The sequence below is a fragment of the Leucoraja erinacea genome, chromosome 13 (genome assembly GCF_028641065.1).
Source record: "Leucoraja erinacea ecotype New England chromosome 13, Leri_hhj_1, whole genome shotgun sequence".
Classification (NCBI taxonomy): Eukaryota; Metazoa; Chordata; class Chondrichthyes; order Rajiformes; family Rajidae; genus Leucoraja; species Leucoraja erinaceus.
This window is the reverse complement of record NC_073389.1, coordinates 17,443,535-17,465,952: the sequence shown is the minus strand read 5'-3', so window position 1 is coordinate 17,465,952 and position 22,418 is coordinate 17,443,535.

The following is a 22,418-nucleotide window of genomic DNA, read 5'->3' as shown; positions in this document are numbered from 1 at the left end:
CCTTGTGGCCAAGGGGATCAGAGGGTATGGAGAGAAGGCAGGTACAGGATACTGAGCTGGATGATCAGCCATGATTATATTGAATGGCGGTGCAGGCTCGAAGGGCCGAATGGCCTACTCCTGCACCTAATTTCTATGTTTCTATGTTTCTATATACCTCCAACTAGTGCTCCATTCCACCCACAATTCCCAGTTGACTGATCACCATAAGGAGTGGAGTGGTGACCACGGTCGAATAAAGAACGATTGCTCCTAGTGGAATAACGTGTAGCCTCACCATAACTTGCTTAATAGTACACATTGACTTTCTGTTTGATTACCAAAAATGCAAAGTGCTCAGGAGCACTGGGTCAGGAGAGTGGTAATGGTGTACCAATGATCTCTCACTGCCAACACCCTGAATAAATATACATTTAACTGGAATATATGCGTGAATTGGCTAACACAAACTGAGAAACTGCATCTCCATAAATCTTAAGCAGAAATGTTATGTTTATAGTGTACATAGGAACTGCAGTTTATACCAAAGATGGACACAAGGAGCTGGAGTAACTCAGTGGGTCAGGCAGCATCTCTAGAGAAAATGAATAGGTGACGTTTTGGGTCGAGATCCAGCATTAGAAGAAGGGTTTCAACCTGAAATGTCTCCTGTACCTTTTCTCCTCAGATGGTGCCTGACCTGCTGAGTTACTACAGCCTTTTGTGTCTATGTTTTGTTTATAGCTTGCCTCCGAAACTGCTGATGAACATTTTGTTTTGGGTCAAAGGAAGCTTCGACTTGATCGGTGGGAGCGACTTTAGCATTGCTTGTGATTAAATGATGTGCACAGAGACCTGCAGAAGGTACAAGCACACTGGCTCCTGTTGGCCAGTCACCCCGAATTCCTACCTGTTCCCCTGGGCGAGAAGTGGAGGCACAAACCTATTACACCCTTGAATTCAGTGAGATAACTTTGGCCATCATAATCACGCGGACTGGTACAAGACTTGTATATGTTAAACTGTAAAATATGTAAACAATTTTTAAATACAGGTTCACCACTGATTTTCCAACATCCTTGGTTCCAGAGACTTTCTGGATTATCCATTTTGCTGGACCAACAGATGTCACGGCCTCCGAGAGGAGTCCAACTGAACCGGAATAGTCCACCTAGCTGCTGAGATAGCAGCCCGCAAAGTCGGCCTTGAATGTCAGCTATGGGAACGGATCTGCTGGCTCCGGCCAGGCCGGAGTTCCAGGGCCCCAACCGCAGGGGTACATTTGACCCACCGATCACATGCCCCATCCAGCCCAGGCAAAACATTTTCGGGGGAACTTCAGGAGTGGATATTAAGTTCACTCTCATAATTTTGTTCTGATTAAAGGAGGTGCCAGGCCACTAGTTGCCGGAAAATCGATGGTGGACCTGTTTATCTTTCACTTCATCAGCTTCTTAAAATCTATTAAAATATTAGTCAGTCTGAAACTTTTTCGCAGGGTGGATATGACCAATACAAGAAGGCATAGGATGATAGAGGGAAAGTATAATGGAGATATGGGGAAACGTTTTTTTCACAGAAAGTAGTGGAAACCTGGAACGCCTTGCCTGGCATCAGTGATGTTGGAGGCAGATTCTACAGTGGCATTTAAGAGGCTTTTAGATAGAAATAGGTGCAGGAGTAGGCCATTCGGCCCTTCGAGCCTCGTGGAAGCCATGCGGAAGTACAGGGAATACAGGGATATGGATCATGTATAGACAGATGAGATCAGTTTAGTTTGGCATCATGTTTGGCACAAACATTGTGGGTTGTTGGGCCCATTCCTGTGCTGCACTGTTCTATGTTCTATGTTTTTTTGTATTTGGGAAAACTGATTTTCAAATAGGAGGTAAAACCACATTGCAATACTTAATTATTTGGCTTTAATTTCAATGTTTAAAAATTTAAAGTTTGCATTCCCTCTGCAACAAGCAGAGGATTCTCACTGAAATAAATGGCCCCCCCCCCCCCATCAGAGGGGTAGTTTCTCCATGGTCTGCATTCACCCACACATTTCCTTTTGGTAATGTCAGCCATGGTAATGAAAATTAGGCTCCATGTCTGGAGCACTAAATATATGGGTGGATACGTGGGTGAAGAGGGACCCTGCCTCTGGACAGGTCAATCATGTCAGCCTGGTTAGGATGTGTCTTCCATTTTCTAACATTGAGAGATTTGTTTGTGTATAAAAGTTGGGAGGTTGTTACAGTTGTATAAGACGTTGGTGAGACCGCATTTAGAGTATTGTGTTCAGTTCTGGGCACCATGTTATAGGAAAGATGTTGCCAAGCTGAAAAGGGTACAGAGAAGATAGGCTGGGACTCTATTCCCTCGAGCGCAGGAGGATGAGGGGTGATCTTATTGAAGTGTATAAAATCATGAAAGGAATAGATCGGATAGATGCACAAAGTCTCTTGCCCAGAGTGGGTGAATCGAGCACCAGATGACATAGGTTTAGGGTGAAGGGGAAAAGATTTAATAGGAATCTGAGGGGTAACGTTTTCACACAAAAGGTGGTGGGTGTATGGAACAAGCAGCCAGAGGGGGTAGTTGAGGTTGGAACTATCCCAACATTTATGAAGCAGCTAGACAGGTACATGGATAGGACTAGTTTGGAGGGATATTGAACCAAACATAGGCAGATGTGACTAGTGTAGCTGGGACATGTTGGCAAATGTGGGCAAGTTGGGCTGAAGAGCCTGTTTTCACACTGTACCATACTATGACTTTGACTCTATTTGGACAAGTTTCACAACCAGCTCAGTCAGGCGGTTCCTAGGCAGTTGATCATGACCATTCCCTACCACACCTTCTTGCCATGTGATGGTACATACACTTACATGAGCCTGCTGTCACGCCCGTCCTACTTAGCTACTTAGGATTGGGATCTATTTTGAAGCACAAATCGATAACTGCAGATTGCAAAGACATAAGGTTTCTACGTGATACATGGAGCATAGTTATCTTGTGTTTTGGTTTATTATTATCATGTGTACCAAGATACAGTGAAAAACTTTGTTTTGCATGCTGTCCAAATTGATCAGATATATCATACTATACGTAAATACAATCAAGTCATATTCAAGTACAATAGGTGGAGCAAAGAGGAAGATACTGAGTGCAGAATATATGTTGATGGAGTCAGTGGTGGGAACTATGGTCTGTATGATGGACTGGGCTACATCTACAACTCGCTGCAATTTCTCAATCTTGTACAGAGCTGTTCCCAAACCAAGTTGTGATGCAACCTGACAGCACGCTTTTAATGATGCATCTGTAGAAATTTGTACGAGTCGTTGGAGACATGCTGAATTTCCTCAGTCTCCTCAGGAAGTTGACGTTTTAGAGTGCCTTCTTGGCAGTTGCATCATCTGATTGGTCAATGACAGATTGTTGGTAATATTAATGCCACAGTAGCAAATATTAATATTAATACCACAGTGGCGCAGCGATAGAGTTGCTGCCTTACAGCACCAGGGAAAGAGGTTCTATCCTGACTACGGGTGCAGTCTGTATGGAGTTTGTACGCTCTCCCTGTGACCACGTGGGTTTTCTCTGGGCACTCCGGTTTCCTCCCACACTCCAAAGACGTACAGGTTTGTAGGTTAATTGGCTTCGGTAAACTTGTAAATTGTCGCTAGAGTGTAGGAGAGTGCCAGTGTATGGGGTCATCGCTGGTAGACATGGACTCAGTGGGCTGAAGGGCTTGTTTCTGTACTGTATTTCTAAAGACTAAAGTCCAAAGTAAAGTCCAAGGAACTTGAAGCTATTATTGCCAGGAAATTCTGGGCCAAGATTTATTCCTGGTTACTCTCGTTTCTCCCAGGGTATTTCTCTTAAACCTCAAACACAATACTTTTGTGGCAGTCTTAATGGTAGCTTTCGGCCTGGAACATGGGTGACTTGCTCAACTGATTCACGCAGAGAGCTCTCAGAGGTTTGGCCCATAAATCTGGCACCACACTTTGTGCTTTGCCATTATCTTTCACAGAATTGCACACTTAGCAGTTGCTTTTGACCAGAGCGCGCTATTTATACCAGCTAAGTGGTCATTAACCGGGTTTGCTGTCATCTTTGAAAGTCCGTTCCAACTGGATCCTCAGTTATGTATTTATTCAAAGTGCATCACAAGGTAATAGATCACAAGAAATTGCACAAAGTAGAGATAGTATTGCTATGTGGGTCTTTGAAAGATGCTAAAGATAGTTTTTGTAATGTTAAATGTTAACGTCATGGCATAATAAGCATCGATGAAGATTAGATTATATCTGAACATCATACGTTCTTACTCTATGTCCATTATATATATGTAGCCTGGGCTGGTCTATTAAAGTAAAATGGGCAGAAAGTAACACCATTAGAGGGAAAATGATTCTTGAAAGGACCAACCTAAATCTTTGCAGAAAAATAACATACTGCAATCACAATCGTATTTTCAGAATAAAGATTAAAAAGCCTCTGTTTTTTTCAGCCCAATATAGTGCAAAAGATGTGGGCAAAAATTGGTTGAAGATACTGAAATTGCAGCGTTGTTTGCGGAGAGAACTTGTTCTGCTTATTTCCGTACAATCTGAATCAATCTCTGTTTATACTGTCTAAAAATATATAAATGAATTTTACTGAATTATTTTCATTTCATTAGAGGCAGTTATAGAGCTATGCAGCATGGGAACAGGCTCTTCGACCCAATTTTCTCTGGAACGTCAGGAGTTGAGAGGAGGCTTGATATAAGTATATACAATTATGAGAGGCATTGATTGAGTAGACAGTCAGAACCATTTTCTCAGAGTGGAAATGTCCAACGCTAGAGGGCACAGATAATAGACAATAGACAATAGGTGCAGGAGTAGGCCATTCGACCCTTCAAGACAGCACCGCCATTCAATGTGATCATGGCTGATTATCCACAACCAGTACCTGCTTTCTCCCCATATCCCCTGACTCCGCTATCTTCAAGAGCCCTATCTAGCTCTCTCTTGAAAGTATCCAGAGAACCGGCCTCCACCGCCATCTGAGGCAGAGAATTCACAGAATCACTACTCTCAGTGCGAAAAAAGTGTTTCCTCATCTCCGTTCTAAATGGCTTACCCCTTATTTTTAAACTGTGGCCCCTGGTCCAGATTCCCCCAACATCGGAACATGTTTCCTGCCTCTAGCGTGTCCAAACCCTTAATAATCTTATATGTCTCAATAAGATTTCCTCTCATCCTTCTAAATTCCTGAGTATACTAGCCCAGCCGCTCCATTCTCTCAGCATATGACAATCCCGCCATCCCGGGAATTAACCTTGTGAACCTACTCTGCACTACCTCAATACCAAGAATTAACCTTGTAAACCAAAACTGTACACAATACTCCATGTGTGGTCTCACTAGGGCCCTGTACAACTGCAGAAGGACCTCTTTGCTCCTATACTCAACTCCTCTTGTTATGAAGGCCAACATGCCATTCGCTTTCTTCACTGCCTGCTGTAAGGACGCAAAAAGGAGGTACAGGGACAAGATGGGGTCACAGATGGAGCAGCAGGACACCAGAAGCCTGTGGCAGGGGCTACGGACTGTAACCAACTACCGGAGCACCCCACCCTCATCCGCAAGTACCGGCACCTCCCTAGCTGATGACCTGAACTCCTTTTACGCTCGTTTCGAGATGGGCAACACCGCCCCAGGTCTGCCGACTATCGACAATACCGACAGCGGGCTGGCTACCGAAGCTGAAGGGAGGAATGTGCACACATTCTCGCTGTCCGAGCACGACGTGAGGAGGGCTCTGACACGGGTGAACACGAGGAAAGCTGCAGGCCCCGATGGCATCTCGGGACGAGTACTCAAGTCCTGTGCTACGCAGCTAGCTCCAGTGCGCACTACAATATTCAACCTCTCTTTGGACGTCCATGGTCTCTGCCTGCTTCAAAAAATCCATCATTGTGCCGGTACCAAAAAATGCCTCCCCAGCCTGTCTGAATGACTATCGTCCGGTGGCCCTTACCTCAGTAGTCATGAGATGCTTTGAAAGGCTGGTGAAGAATCACATCTGCGCCTTCCTCCCTCGCAACATGGACCCATTGCAGTTTGCATACCGTCCGAACAGATCCACGGACGATGTGGTCTCCCAGGTTTTGCACACCGCTCTCTCTCATCTTGACAGCCAGAAGGGGGGCTACATGAAGATGCTGTTCATAGACTTCAGTTAAGCCTTCAACACGATAGTCCCCACCAGACTGGCCGGGAAGCTAATGGAATTAGGGCTCAACACCCCCCTGTGTGCCTGGGCCCTGGACTTTCTCACCGCCAGGCCCCAGGTAGTCAAGATGGGAGGGAATACATCAAAGTCCCTCACCCTGAGCACAGGATCGCCCCAGGGTTGCGTCCTCAGCCCCCTATTGTACTCCCTGTACACACATGACTGTGCGGCTAGGTTCAGCTCCAACTCAATAATTAAGTTTGCTGATGACACTGTGGTGGTGGGCCTGATCTCAGACAACGATGAGAAGGCCTACCGGGAGGAGGTGGCTGATCTAGCACTCTGGTGTCAGGACAACAGCCTCCTCTTGAACATCAAAAAAACTAAGGAGCTGATCGTGGACTTTAGGAGGGCACACCATCCGAGGACGTACACTCCATTGAGGATAAATGGGGATACTGTGGATAGGGTGAACTGTTTTAAATATCTGGGAGTCCACATCTCTGATGATTTGACATGGACATCACACGCCACAGCACTCGTGAGTAAGGCAAGGCAGCGCCTTTACCACCTTAGGCAATTGAGGAAATTCATAGTGTCTCCGAGGATCCTCCAGTGCTTCTACTCAGCGGCGGTGGAAAGCATCTTGTCCGGAAATATTACCATCTGGTTTGGGAATTGCTCTGCCAAGTACAAGAAGGCTCTGCAGAGAGTAGTGCGTTCGGCCGAACGCACTATGGGAACTTCACTCGCCCCCCTGCAGGAACTATACAACAGGAGGTGCAACTCCAGAGCAAACAAAATCAAGAGAGACCTCTTCCACCCCTGCAACGGACTGTTCCAGTTGCTACGGTCAGGCAAACGCCTCTGTTGCCATGCAGTGAGAAAGGAGAGGTTGAGAAGGAGTTTCTTCCCAGAGGCCGTTCGGAATGTAAACTCTTATCTCACCAGGGACTAACTCTACTAAACGTTTTTCCTTCCGCCCACAATATTTAATATTTAAAAGAATATGTGATTCTGTTTGTAGTTTGTTTGGTTATTTGTTTGTTTGTCTTTTTGCACAAAGTCCGCGAGCATTGCCACTTTTCATTTCACTGCACATCTCGGATGTGTATGTGACGAATAAACTTGACTTGACTTGACTTGACTTGTACCTGCAGTGCCGGATTTAGATGAAGAGAGGCCCTAGGCTATTCCCCTTGTGAGGCCCTTCCCAATCCCCCACCCGAACGATGAGAGGAAGATGGAAGAGTCCACCAGATTGACAGCGGTGTGCAGCCAAGCGTGGCCAATGAGATAAGGGGCTGGAAAGCTGCACTATTTATTTATTTATTTATTTAGTTATTGCCAGTGCTAGTGTCGAGTTATCGGCTTAAAACACTATTATTCTGAAATGGAGGGCAAAGAAAATTACTGAAGGGTTGTTTAGAGACTACAGTGCTTTGTGAAAGCATATGTAAGAAAGGCCTATGACAGTGTCAAAAATATTATCAGAGCTCTCACTTAACTATTTTTCTCTGTTTCCAGCCGGGCAACCTATGCAGCTTTTTACGTTGCCAAATGACAGTTTAGGTGGTCATTTAAGACGGCTTGCGATAATGTGCTTGGACGAAATGCATAGCTACTAGTCGGAATTATGCTCAATGAAGCATTCACATTTTATTTCTGCTTCGAATAAAGTTACAAACTAAACATATTTACCAATCAAGACATGATATATACCACAATGACATGCAGCAAAATTATAATACAGACTATACAGTACATCAACTATTTTTACACGTTGCAATGAATGCAATTTATATTATTTCTTTCCACTTCCAAACAAAAATGTGGTTGGATTATTCCACGTATGATCAACCTCGGTGAGAACAAGCACAGGCTTGGCGATCGCTTCACACAACACCTCCACTCAGTTCGCAATAACAAACCTGATCTACCGGTGGCTCAGCACTTCAACTCCCCCTCCCATTCCGAAACCAATCTTTCTGTCCCAAGCCTCCTCCATGGCCAGAGAGGCCCACCTCAAATTGGAGGAATAGCACCTCTTATTTCGCTTAGGTAGTTTACACCCCAGCGGTAGGAACATTGGGTTCTCCGATTTCAGGTAGTCCTTGCTTTCTCCATCCTTCACCTCCCATTCCCAGCTCTCCCACAGCCTACTGTCTCCACCTCTTTCTTTCTTTTTCCTGTCCCCCCCCCCGACATCAGTCTGAAGAAGGGTCTCGACCCGAAATGTCGCCTATTCCTTCGCTCCATAGATGCTGCCAACCCGCTGAGTTTCACCAGCTTTTTTGTCGACCAACGGAATCCCACCACTAGCCACATCTTCCCATCTCCTCCCCTGTCGGCTTTCCGCAGAGACCTATTCCTCCCTCTGTATCTTCCTGGTCAATTCGTCCCTTCCCACCCAAAACACCCTCTCTCCGGGCACTTTCCCTTGCAATCGCAGTAAATGTTACACTTGTCACTTTACCTCACTCCTTGACCATTTAAGGACCCAAGCAGTCTTTCCAGATGCGACAGAGGTTCACCTGCACCTCCTCCAACCTCATCTATTGCATCACTTCCTGGTTGTGCTTTGTATTGAATTTAGAAAAAATGCTACCACGTACGGCTGTGAGTTTTGGCCATCTTACTGAGTCCCCCTCCGCTCATCAGGTGCCGAGGAATTTTCCCATAGATGAAAAATAAAAGTTATATGTGTTTAAAAAATGTTCAGATTCTCTCTCCTGTCAATCGCCCCATGAAGGCCACGCCCCACCTGGTGGGAGGAGGAGGGAGTGTGAGTGTGGCTCAGTCTCTGCAAGATGGAGGAGGGAGTGGCCACGACTCATTGTCTTTAGTGGCCTTGCACCCTGCTTGAAATGGTATGAAACTGCACTTGAATTTGCTGGCCTTACACCCTGCTTGAAATAGAATTTCAAGGAATAGACGCGTGTCAACTGCCAGCCCACCAGTCGTGAGTGAGTGAGCTGCCAACACAACAGGTTTGAGTGACTGAGCCTCCAGCCCAAGAATCCATTCTGCCCACAAAGTCCATACCAGCCCTCTGCAAACCAGTCCCTTCAGCCCACAATACCCATACTAGCGCTCCAGAAAGCCCCCCCCCCCACTGGCCACCAATATTGGAATTGGTGGAGAGGTGGAATACGAGAAAGGCGACCAGACAGCAATGGCGGCCAGATCTCCCACAATTCAAAGCGAAGGAGAAAGTGCCTAGCACCAACCAGTTGCCGTGGCAGTGCGCATGTGCAAGGGCGGCCGATGATGTGCTGGCCGTGGCAGTGCGCATGTGCAAGGCGGCCGGCCGTGGTGGCAGATGAGGAGCGGGCGGAGAGCGGAGACCCGGCGGCCCGGACATGGATACGGATGGCGGGTGGAAACGGAGAGTGACAGGGAGAGAAATAGAGAGGGGGGCCCACTCACAGTTGAACGGCAGGTGGCCCCGGGTGCTTGCAAAGCCGGCCCAAGTGACAAGACTTTTATGTTGCCCGGCGGGACGTTAGGTGGCCATTGGCATCCGGGCAACCGTTAATTTCGAGCCTGGCCTTGGCCGGAGACCCCTTAGATTTTCAGGCCCTGGGCTTCAGTATACGAAGCCTATAGGTAAATCCGGCTCTGTGTACCTGCATGCTTACTTTCATTCACTGATGAACAAGGACCCCCCAGATCCCGTTATACCTCCTCTTTTTCCAATTTGACACCATTTAGATAATAATCTTCTTTCCTGTTTTAGCTTCCAAAATGGATAACCTCACATTTATCCACATTAAACTGCATCTGCCATGCATCTGCCCACTCACCAAACCTGTCTTAGTCACCCTGGATTCTCATAGTATCCTCCTCACACTTCACACTGCTTTTGGAGTGTCATCTGCAAATTTGCTAATGTTACTTGTAATCCCTTCATCTAAAGGTGCGAAGGGAAAAGTTTAATGGAGACGTGCTGGGCAAATGTTATACACAGTGAGAGGTGTGGGCCTGAAATGTATTGCCAGGGGTGATGGTGGAGACAGATATGGTAATGGTGGTTAAAAGGCTTTTAGATAGGCAAATGGAAGTGCAGGGATTAGAGGGATATGGACCGTGTACAGGCAGATGAGATCAGCTTAGTTTGATATCATGTGTAAGAATGAACTGCAGATGCTGGTTTAAACCTGAACATAGACACTAAAAGCTGGAGTAATTCAACGGGACAGGCAGCATCTCTGGAGGGAAGGAATGGGTGATATTTCCGGACTGAAGAAGGGTCTCGACCTGAAACGTCGTCCATTCATTCTCTCCAGAAATGCTGCCTGACCCGCTGAGTTACTTCAGCATTTTGTGTCTACTGTATCTTTGGTTTGACATCATGTTAAGTTCAGTTTAACTTGGCATGTTTGGCACAATCATCGTGGGCCGAAGGGCCTCTTCCTGTGCTGTACTGTTCTCTGTTCTGTTTTTCATCCATGAAAACCAAATTGCATATCTGATCTCATCCCACTTGCCCGTGCTTGTTCTTTATTTCTGCAAACCTTTCCACGTGCCTGTCTAAATATCTTTAAGTGTCGTAAATGTCATAATTGTACCCACCTCTACCACTTCCTCTGGCAGTTCGTTCACGTATGCACCATCCTCTGTGTGGGAATATCATTTAAATATTTTTCCTCTTATCTTAAACCTATCTCTCGTTTTAAAATCCTCGATCCTGGGGAAAAAAACCCCCAGCTATTCACCTGGTCTATGCCCATCGATTTTGTACAGCTTCTATGAGGTCGCTACTCAGCCTCCTATGCTCCATGGACAAAAAACCCAGCCTATTTTTATTGTATTCTTTAGCATTTAAATCCTTGAGACCCATAACATTCTTTTTAATCTCTTTTTGCACTCTTACCAGTTTAATAACATCCTTCCTATAGCAGGATGACCAGATCTGTACATAGTACTCCAAATGTGGCCTTAACAATATCTTATACCCATACTCAATACCCTGATGAAAGCAAGCGACCAAACGCCTTCTTCACCACCCTGTCTTCCTGAGTCACCATCTTCATGGAACTGCATGTATTTACTTGCACTGCTAAGTCTCTGTTCTACAGCACGTATATATTAAAGGGTAGGGCCTTGGTAAGTCTCTGTTCTACAGCACTTACCAAGGCCCTACCCTTTAATATATACGCATTGCCCTGGTCTGTCATTCCACAATGCAATATTTTGCATTTACCTGAATTGAACTCCATCGACATTCTGGGCCTTGTCATCGTTAAGCATGAGTATCTTCTTGGAGCCTTCCCTTTTAGTTATCTGTTAAACAGACTATCCCATTTTGCTGAAAACCATTCAATACACTGGAGATGTCTTCAATATGAAGAAAGCATCCTTCAGTGGTCACTTGTAACAATTACATGGATATTTTTATTTTCCATACTTTGGTGAGCATGACAACAAGTTGATTTATCCTTTTGGGATCCCGTATGTTCATGGACTTCACATTGGCAATGTTTTAGTTTTAAATTTAGCTTAAAGATACTGCACAGAAACAGGCCCATTGGCCCACTGAGTCCATACCGACCATTGATCACTTAACCAATAGGAGCGGCACAATAGCACAGCGGTAGTGTTGCTGCCTTGCAGCGCCAGAGACTCGGGTTCGATCCTGTCTACGGGTGCTGTTTGTATGGAGAATGTATGTTCTCCCTGTGACCATGCGGGTTTTCTCCAGGTATTCCAGTTTCCTCCCCCACTCCAAAGACATGCAGGTTTGTAGGTTAATAGAAGCACTTTGGAACCCCCCCAGGCAATTAAATTGCCTACAATTTAGGTTCTGATTTCTGTAAATTGTCCCTAGTGTGTAGGGACAATTTACTAGTGTATGAGGATCACTGGTCGGCACAGACTCGGTGGGCCGAAGGGCCTGTATCCATGTTGTAAGTAAACTAAATTAAACTAAACTCGTTCACACTAGTTCCATGCTATCCCATTTTTGCATCCGCTGAAACGTCACCATGTCACTTCAATATTATGCTTGCTTCCAGAATATATTGTTGCATTAATTCTTATGCAGGGAAATGCAGGAATATCTCTAGTTTGTAAAATAACCATCTTCTTTTTGATCTTAATTCAGAAATAGTGTTGCAGAGAAATCACCTAAGATTGCAGCAGTAATGCTACTCTAACATCAGGAGGAGCTGTGTGATTGTGCTATTAAACTATGAAAATACCTGCATTAATAATTCCGTCTTTCAAATGCATTTTGCTCATCCTCTTCCTCTGTCCTCCATTAATTTGACCAATACCTGTCATCTTTTATTATTTTCATTTCTTAATGTAATCTAACTAAGTAGATTTTTCTTTTTTTTTGTATTTTGGTTTTAATCTCATCATTTTCCTTTCTCCACATCCTCCTTTTTACTTTGGGCTGAGAAATATTGTTAATGTTGGATTCTTTTTCGCATCAGCTGTCCTTTAAATACAGCTCTGGACCAGTTCACTCGTCAAAAATTCAAGGCTGAGGCTCTGCCGTGAAGGACCGTAAGCTTTGTTTAGAAGACAGCATTTCCATGAAGCAAATCAAGGCTAACCTTGAAGACTGAAGGGGTTACATGAACGCACTGCGCCCTGAAGGCTGTTTACACAGACTGAATGCATGAGACCGCTGATGCCAGAATCTGGAGCAAAATCAAAATGCTTGAGATTTCAGTGGGTTAGGCGTCGTCTGTGGAGGCAAAGTGCAAGTTGTCATTTCAGGTTAAGGCTCTGCATCAGTTTAGTTTATTGTCATGTGTACAGAGGTACAGTGTAAAAGCTTTTTGTTACGTGCTAACCAGTCAGTGGAAAGACTGTACATGATTACAATTTTGCCAAATTGAATTTTGGTCCATGATCGATGATCCATCAATTGTTATCAGGACAGCGCCATTGTGAGGTTAATGACACTTTGTGTCTTTTTTTGTAAACCAGCATCTGTGGTTCCTTGTTTCTACAGCACCTTTGCTACTTTGACTGCATACAATTTCATTGTGGTGATATGTCTTTCTCGAAATGGTGGCTTCATTAATGGCAGGGGTTTCCCTGACACCATGGCTGCCCAATGAAACACAGGTAGAAACAATTTGGGATATTCTGAGGTTGCAAATGGTAACAGATATCAGTTTTATTATAAATTAGTATTTAATTTTAGTTTATATATACTGCATGGAAACAAGCCCTTCAGCCAGAGTCTACGCTGCCCAGCAGTCACTCCATTATCCTACACACAAGGGACAATTTACAGATGCCCGTTGATTCAGTTGACTGATATCAGTTGGGACGAAACTGATCCTGAATCTGGACATATGCGTTTTCAAACATCTGTATCTCTTGCTTGATGGGAGAGAGGAGAAGATGGAGTGACCGGGGTGAGAATGGTCCTTTGATTATGCTGGTGGCCTTACCGAGGCAGCGTGAAGTGTATATGGAGTCAATGGAAGAGAGGTTGGTTTGCATGATGGTCTGGGCTATATCTCTGCAATTTCTTGCGTTCTTGGATGGAACTGTTCCCAAACCATGCAATAAAAATAAAATTTAGTTGGGGGGATTTATTAGTATCTTGATGAGTTTCCTTCCCTCAACAAACACTGCAAGAACCATGCCAATGAGCTTTAATCAGAAACAAGAAACAGACCAGAAATTGTAATTGTTTCATTTTCTACTGTTGCTACTTGGGCTACTGAGATTTTATTTCAGGGTTCTAACATGCAGCTATTTGGCTGTGATGTCTCATAACAGAATTTTAGACTTTCGACAAGAGATATAGTGTGAAAACCGGCCCTCCAGCCCACTGTGTCTGCGCCGACCAATGATCCCCATACACTAGCACTATCCTACACACTAGGGACAATTCATAATTTCACCAAAGCCAAACCTGTACGTCTTTGGAGTGTGGGAGGAAACCAGAGCACCCGGAGAAAACCCACGTGGTCACAGGGAGAACATAAAACTCCGTACAGATGGCACCTGTAGTCAGGATCGAACCCAGGTCTCTGGCGCTGTAAGGCAGCAACTCCACCGCTGTGCCACCACCGCCCTTAAAGGAAGATCCATTATTTTGTGGGATCTTGTTGTGAATTCATTTGGTGCCTCAGGTAAAACCCAACAATGATAAGCAAAAATGTGAGGGTCGATTTATTGAGCTCAGGGAGAACGAGGATGTGAAAATTGATGTAAGACCTTCCTTTCTCCTGGATGCTCGTTGTTGCCCTTGAAGAGAGAATTTAAAAGCAAGCAGATGGATGCTTAGTGAGGGCAGAACAAATTCTACTGTCTACTGGCCAGCGACTATTTGAAACAGCTGCTCTATCTGCTGAAGGCAATTGGCAGTTTGGTCCTTTTTACCCTTGCCAGTTACCACGTTCTACTGGTGAGATAGAATGTTTCCTGAAGCAACAAGCACTCTCCTCAGAGAAACAAGTTAAAACAGCTCCTATCGATACATTAATCTATCAGACTTTAGAGATATAACGTGGCAACAGGCCCTTTGGCCCACCGAGTGCATGCCAACCAGCAATCACTCCCTACGCACTAACACCATCCTACACAACAGTGACAATTTACAATTTTCCCCAAAGCCAATTAACCTACAAGCATGTACATCTTTGAACTGTGGGAGGAAACCGAGCACCCGGAGAAAACCCATGTGGTCACAGGCAGAACATATAAACTCCGTACAGACAACACCCGTAGTCAGGATTGAACCTGGGTCTCTGGTGCTGTAAGGCAGCAAATCTACTGCTGTGCCATTGTGTCCCTGAACAGCCCTAATAGTTAAGATGAGTTTTAGCAATACAGTATGGAAACAGGCCCTTCGGCACGCTGACCAGCGATCCCCGTACACTAGCACTGCCCTACACATGAGGGACAATTTACAATGTTTTACCAAAGCCAATTAACATACAATCCTGTCTCCGCCTCTTCCTTTCTTCTTCCCACCCCCACATCAGTCTGAAGAAGGTTCTCGACCCGAAATGTCGCCTATTTCCTTCGCTCCATAGATGCAGCCTCACCCGCTGAGTTTCTCCAGCATTTTTGTCTAATTTCGATTTTACAGCATCTGCAGTTCCTTCTTAAACATACAATAGTGAGGGAAGAACCCGGAGCACATGGGGAAAACCCACGCAGCCACGGGGAGAATGTACAAACTCCATACAGATAGCACCCATGGTCAGGATCGAACCCGGGCCTCTGGCTGCAACTTTACCACTGAGCCACCATGCCCCCCTAACATTGGTACTCATTGGTAAAACGTTACTATTTCCATTTTTATATTTCCATGCTCCTGGTGAATAAGATAACAATTATTTTAAACCCCGTAGAAAATTTATATGAATCTGGCTGTTTCAGAGCTTAGTTAATGAATGGTTCATTTAAGTATTCCTATCAAATTAAACACCATGCCTGTTGTTACCCATCAAAAACTGGAGGGTAGTTAGATTCAAATAATTAAATAATGGATTAGGATAAAGATCACATGAATATTTATAAATTCATCACTTTGACTATTAAATATCGATATACATATTCTATTCTATGTCAAGAGCTATTATATCAAATAGTTACTATGGTGATGCCATTTTTCAACTCTCTTCACTGTTTCTTCCCAGCAGTTATCAGGCAACTGAATCATCCTATCACCAACTAAAGCACGATCCTGACCTACCAGCTACTGCTTTGGAGATCCTCCGACTATCTTTAATCTGATTTTATAGATTTTATTTTTGCACTAAACTTTACTCCCTTCCTCCTGTATCAGTACATTGTAGACGGCTTGATTGTAATCATGTATAGTCTTTCTGCTGACTGAATAACACACAACAAAAAAGCTTTCCACTGCACCTCGGTACATGTGACAACAAACTAAACTAAGCTAAACTCTGTCCAAGATGGATGTTTACCCCTATTGTGTTCTGTTTCAATAGATTACAATTGAGGTAAAAACCACCATACAATTTAATTATGATTAATTTAAATATGATTTACTGAGATCTAAAGTAAGAAAATGACTGCTACTCTTGCTTTCTCCAACTAACTATTAATCAGCAAGTGGCCAACAGACAACTTATTTGATATGGTCAAATGTGGACTCGCTCTGAAATTCACAGCCGAGACTTTGAGTTGGAGTGAAGAATTATGTCTGGAATTTAACACAGTGGAGAAGAGAGTGAGTGAGAGAGAGAGGTGTGGGAAGGAACTGCAGATGATGGTTTAAACTGAAGATAGACACAAAAAGCTGGAGTAACTCAGCGGGACAGGCAGCATCTCTGGAGAGAAGGAATGGGTGACGTTTTGGAAGGAGACCCTTTTCAGAGAGAGAGTGTTGTTCAAGTGGTTGGGATTACGAAGGGTTATCCTGGGGTGGGCGTTTGCAGAACTTTGTATGTCAAGGTGAGATCAGAAAGGACAGAAAAAATGAAGACAAATGAGGAGTGAGGATAGAATTGGAGATCATGAACTTGAAGGAGGAGATCGGACTCTGGTCATAGTCTTTTTGGTGTCAGCAGTGATTGGGAGAGTTGGCGATGGAAGCATGTCTTGGGGGAAATCACAAAGTTAAAGCAATGTACATTGATTCCTACTCTGTCACAGGTAAAACTATAACTATAACGATAACTCACTATAACTGAGCGTTTGACAGCACTGGGCTTGTACTTGCTCGAGTTTAGTAGGTTGATGGGGGGCCTCATTGAAACTTACAGAATAATGAAATGCGTAGATGGAGTGAATGTGGAAAGTATCTTTCCACTGGTGGGAGAGTCTAGGACCAGAGGTCATAGTCTCAGAATTAAAGGGCGCTCTTTTAGAAAGTAGGTGAGGAGGAACTTCTTTGGTCAGAGGGTAGTTAATCTGTGGAACTCATTGCCACAGAGTGCTGTGGAGGCCAAGTCAGTGGATATTTTTTAAGGCAGAGATATATAACTATATAATTGGTCAGCCATTACGATTGTATCCTTTCACCTGCCAACCTTCTCGAAGCTTGGAAAACAGTTGAAAATCAGATTCTTGTTAAAAGGAAAGGACAAACTATCCATAAAAGTACAATATACCTCCAATCCTGCCTCTGTTAAGTCTTGAAAAGGGTGTGATCGAAGGGCATAGGTTTTCTACATTAGATTTCTGAACTTTATTTGATCTTTCGTTTTCAGCATTTCATTTATCCATTTGTCTAATTAATTCCTGGTATTATTCCAATGAATTGTTGCTATACTATAAATTGCTCTGAAATCCTTTCGTTAAAGCAAAATATTGAATGGCTAACAATATTCCAATTATGACCTTTGTAATATCGTGCAGAAATTCAACACTTTTGCTCCTGTACCTTCCCAGCATAGGTTATGCCTTCAGTGCAAAATTTGTGCAATAATTACCTTAATGAGCTGGAAATGATTTTTGTTCAAGTCCTTTTTTAAGTTTTGATTATGCTTATAACTTACAAATGATGTGCATTTGATGTTCATTTATCTAACGGATGTATCTAAGAATTCATTAAATATAGCCATTGAAAATTCTGGAAATAAAAGTACAGATTTTTCAATTAGCATTAGTTTAACAGGAGCAATAAACATTTTGGATTACTGCTGGGTTTGAAATAATGGATGGCTTTAATATAATCGTATATATAATTATGAGAGGCATTGATGGGTTATACACTCAGAACCGTTTTCCCAGGGTGGAAATGTCAAAAAAATAGAGAATAGGTTTAATGGAGATGTATGAGGTACGATTTTCACAGAAAGTGGTGGGGGCCTGGAGCACATTGCCAGCAGTGGTGGTGGAGGCAGATATGATAGCGGCGTTTAAGATGCGTTTAGATAGGCACATGGAAGTGTAGGGAATAGAGGGGATATGGCTCATGTACAGGCTGATGTGATCAGTTTAACTTGACGTCACACTCAGTGGAAACAAGGGCCCGTTCCTGTGCTTTACTGTTCTATGTTCTACGTTACTATATTACTTACCAAAGTGAAAGGCTTTGTAGAATGGATTTGGAGAGGATATTTCCACTAGTGGGAGAGTCTAGGATCAGAGGTCATAGCCTCAGAATTAAAGAATGTTCCTTTAGGAAGGAGATGAGGGGGAATTTCATTAGAGAGTGGTGAATCGGTGGAATTTGTTGGGGGCCAAGTCAATGGATATTTTTAGGACAGACTCTTGATTGGTGTCAGGGGTTGTGGGGAGATGGCAGGAGAATGGGGTTAGGAGGGAGAGATAGATCAACCATGATTGAATGGCGGAGTAGACTTGATGGGCCGAATGGCCTAATTCTGCTCCTATCACTTATGACATGATCTTATGTTCTATGATTGGCAAAGTCAAGTTAGAATGTCTTGCTTATTTGCTAGGGAGGATACGATCAAGGATACTCAATTTGATTATTTACAGATATCTGGGTGAGAATCTGTGCAAAATAATGATTTAAAGCATCAGATATAATTTGAGCAGGGGAACACACATGCGGCTGACAATGTTTGTGCTCAAATAGAGAATGGCTCAACCTTGAAGTGTACGGAAAATTAAGGGTGAAGGACTTGCATATGCTGCTCTTATTATGGAAAAGGAAGGCTAAATGATAGTTGCTTGGGTCTCTTCCCTTCCCAGTGTCTGTGTCTATCTGCCCATCACCGCATAGTTTGGGAACAGCTCCATCCAAGACTATAAGAAATTGCAGAGAATTATGAACGCAGCCCAGACCATCACACAAACCACCATCCCTTCCATTGCCTCCATTTACACCTCATGTTGCCTCAGCAAGGCTACCAGCAGAATCAATGAAGTCACACCCGGGCCCCTCCCCACACTTCCCTCTCCGATGAGGCAAGTGGTGTAGAAGTGTGGAAACACACACCTCCAGATTCAGTGACGGTTTCTTCCCAGCTATTATCAGGCAACTGAACCATCCTACCAACAACTAGAGAGCAGTCTTGAGCTACTATCTACCTCATTGGAGACCCTCAGACTATCTACCTTTCTGGACTTGAACTAAACATTATTCACATTTATCCCTTTATCATTTATCTGTACACTGGATTGGCTTAATTGTAATCATGTGTTGTCTTTCTGCTCACTGGTTAGCACGCAACAAAAGCTTTTCACTGTACCTTGGTACACGTGATAATGGAGTAAACCAAACTAAACTAAACTAAACAACAGAGGACAACAGAGGAGGAGGACTGAACTTTGGTGCCTTCCCTCACAGTGGGAAACTTTGATACCGTTGTGTGGGGATGTTTATGTTAAAGACTAGCGTGTTCTGTGTTCTTTATTTTATTCGTATGGCTGTATGGTGACCACAAATTTCACTGTACCAATGGGTGCATGTGGCAATAAATGTCTCTTGTCTCTTGTCTTGTCTCTTGTAAATAAATCTAAATTAACCTCACCTGGCTCTTCCTATCACTTCTCAACCTCTATGCCACTCCTCCGTTAACTCACTTGTATTAGCTCTTTCCTCTACCTTCTCAGTCCTGATCTCAAGCTGGAACATTGACCATCCCTTGCCTTCATAGACACTGCCTGACCCGTTATGATCCTCCAGCAGTTTGCTTATTTCTTCAGATTCCTGTATTTGCTGTCTTTTGGTCCTCTTGCTTAGATCAATATTTTGATGCAGAGGAGGTTTGCATGATCTTTAAAGATATCCTGCCTAGCAGTTTCATTTCAATCATAGGAATCTTTCCAGAAAACTTTAGTGTCACTTTGGGACGATGACGTAATATCAGATTTATGGCTAGAATTTATGCTGAATAGATAATGATGTTACCAGCAAAGGGTTGTCATTAATTAAATAGCTTTTGATCACGGCATTAGTGAAGTTCTCTATGGTTCTGTAGGGACCATTGATGTTTATTACCTACATCAATAGTTGAATGAGGCCATTACTAGAACCAGTCATACATTTAAAAATAACATTAAAAAGTTCCCAAATGTTAGAAATTTAAACCATTTTGCCTGCAGGCTATGTTTAAACTTTGAAGGAAACCATATTCCCACAATATGGAAAAGTAAAAGCTAACTTGTTGGTTTTGAGATATATGTGAATGGTGTTCTTTAAGACTTCCAGAGCAGGAGATGGATCAGAAAAATTAAACTTTAGAATTTAGAGATACAGTGCGGAAACAGGCCCTTAAGCCCACCGAGTCTGCTCCGACCATCGATCACCACGCACACTGGCACTATCCTACACACACTAGGGACAATTGACATTTTTTTTAACCAAAGCCAATTAACCTACAAACCTGTAAGTCTTTGGAGTGTGGGAGGAAACCGGAGCACCTGGAGAAAACCCACGCGGTCACAGGGTGAACGTGCAAACTCCATACAGACAGCACCCATAGTTAGGGTCGAACCTGGGTCTCTGAGAACTGTAAGGCAGCAACTCTATTGCTGTGCCACTGTGCCACCAATAAAAAAACCATAATGGCACAGACTGTGTCATAAACCCATAACAGGAGTAAATATATATATTTCTGCCTGCACATATAAATATAATATCACATTAAAAATGCTCCACATAAACTGCATCAAGCTTCATTACACTTGCAGATGGGATAAAATTTCCAGGTTGTGACTCTATTTCCAGTGCAGATACTCTGGATTATTTTGGGATGGATGGGAGGTAATAATAGTCAAAATACTCACATATACAGGTATTTTTCAGATGGAGTTCAGGAGTATGTATCCTCCTTCTTTAAATGAGTGATATTGAGAAATTCCCCCACCTGACTAATGAATCTACAAACACAACTATCATTATTTGATAGTGATTATTTGATAAGTTAACACCTTCTCATTTGTGGGAATGAGTAATGGCAGCTTTGGACTGGAAAGCGACTCTATTTCATTCCTACTCCAGTGGAGAAGTTGTATCAGAGCAATAGTGTGAGGTGCTTGTACCACTGATTCACTAATTTTGTTTTAAATTTTAGTTTTAGAAATACAGCGCGGAAACTGGCCCTTCCAGGGGCAATTTTTTTTAGCAGAGGCCAATTGATCTAGAAACCTGCACGACTTTGGAATGTGGGAGGAAATTTGGAGCAGCCGGAGAAAACCCACATGGTCACAAGGAGAATATGCATACTCCGTACAGACAGCACCCATAGTCATGATCGAAGCCGGGTCTCTGGTGCTGGAAGGTAGCAACTCTACCGCTGCGCCACTGTACCTAATATAAATGAAGGATGCTTATTCTGGAGTCAAGATAATTTGCAGGATGGAGATTAATGCAGATGGCATTCAATGATAATACAGTTTGGATATAGGTGTGACAGTTGTGATTACTACAAGTGTAAGCACAGTCAATGTAGCAATTACATTCAAAACTTGATAAGTAGAAGATTATAGACATTGCTAAAATGAGGGCAATGCCAAATGGAACTTGTCATAATTGAACTGCCTATTGAGCTATGAGACATGTTCAGATATTAAGAACAAGCAGCATAATTTTTGTAAACTGTGAATAACTAACTTTGCCAATCAGTTATTTTAATCTTGAAAGTTGAATGTCTTGAAGTTCTTTGTTAAATTAAAGGTAGATATAACAATCCATGTAATTCTGAATGATATTTTCCTCTGTTAAAATGAACATGTTTGTCTTAGTATCGTATCTTAGTCAAGTTATGTTTTCATGGTGATTTGGAAATCCTCCACAGCACGAAAATATTTAGCAGCATGTTTATTGGTTATTGAGTCAATAGAGATTAATTTTATTCAATCTTTGCTATTCAAAGTTAGGCAAAGAGCTACATGAGTTTTTATAACTGATATGGGTTATTCAGGATAAAAATGAAAGGCTTGACATAAAGCAGTGAATCTGTTCATTATTTTTAAAGAGAGATACGGTCATAGTGCACCCAAACCTATGTGTAACATAGGTCAACTTTTGCTCATGAGTTCACTTGGCATTTTTCTTTCTTGACTCTGTACAAGCTGGAAAGGGTGCAGAGAAGATTCACGAGGATGTTGCCAGGACTCGAGGGCCTGTGAAACATAGAAAATAGGCACAGGAGTAGGCCATTCGGCCCTTCGAGCCAGCACCGCCATTCAATATGATCACGTACCCCGCCCCCGTACCTCAAGAATTTTAAATAAAAAAACCCTTTCTGCTGATATATAAGAAAACAATCAAATAACTAAATAAATAAATAGATGGACAAATAAACAGATAAATGAATAAATAGATGAATAAATGAATAAATATATATTTT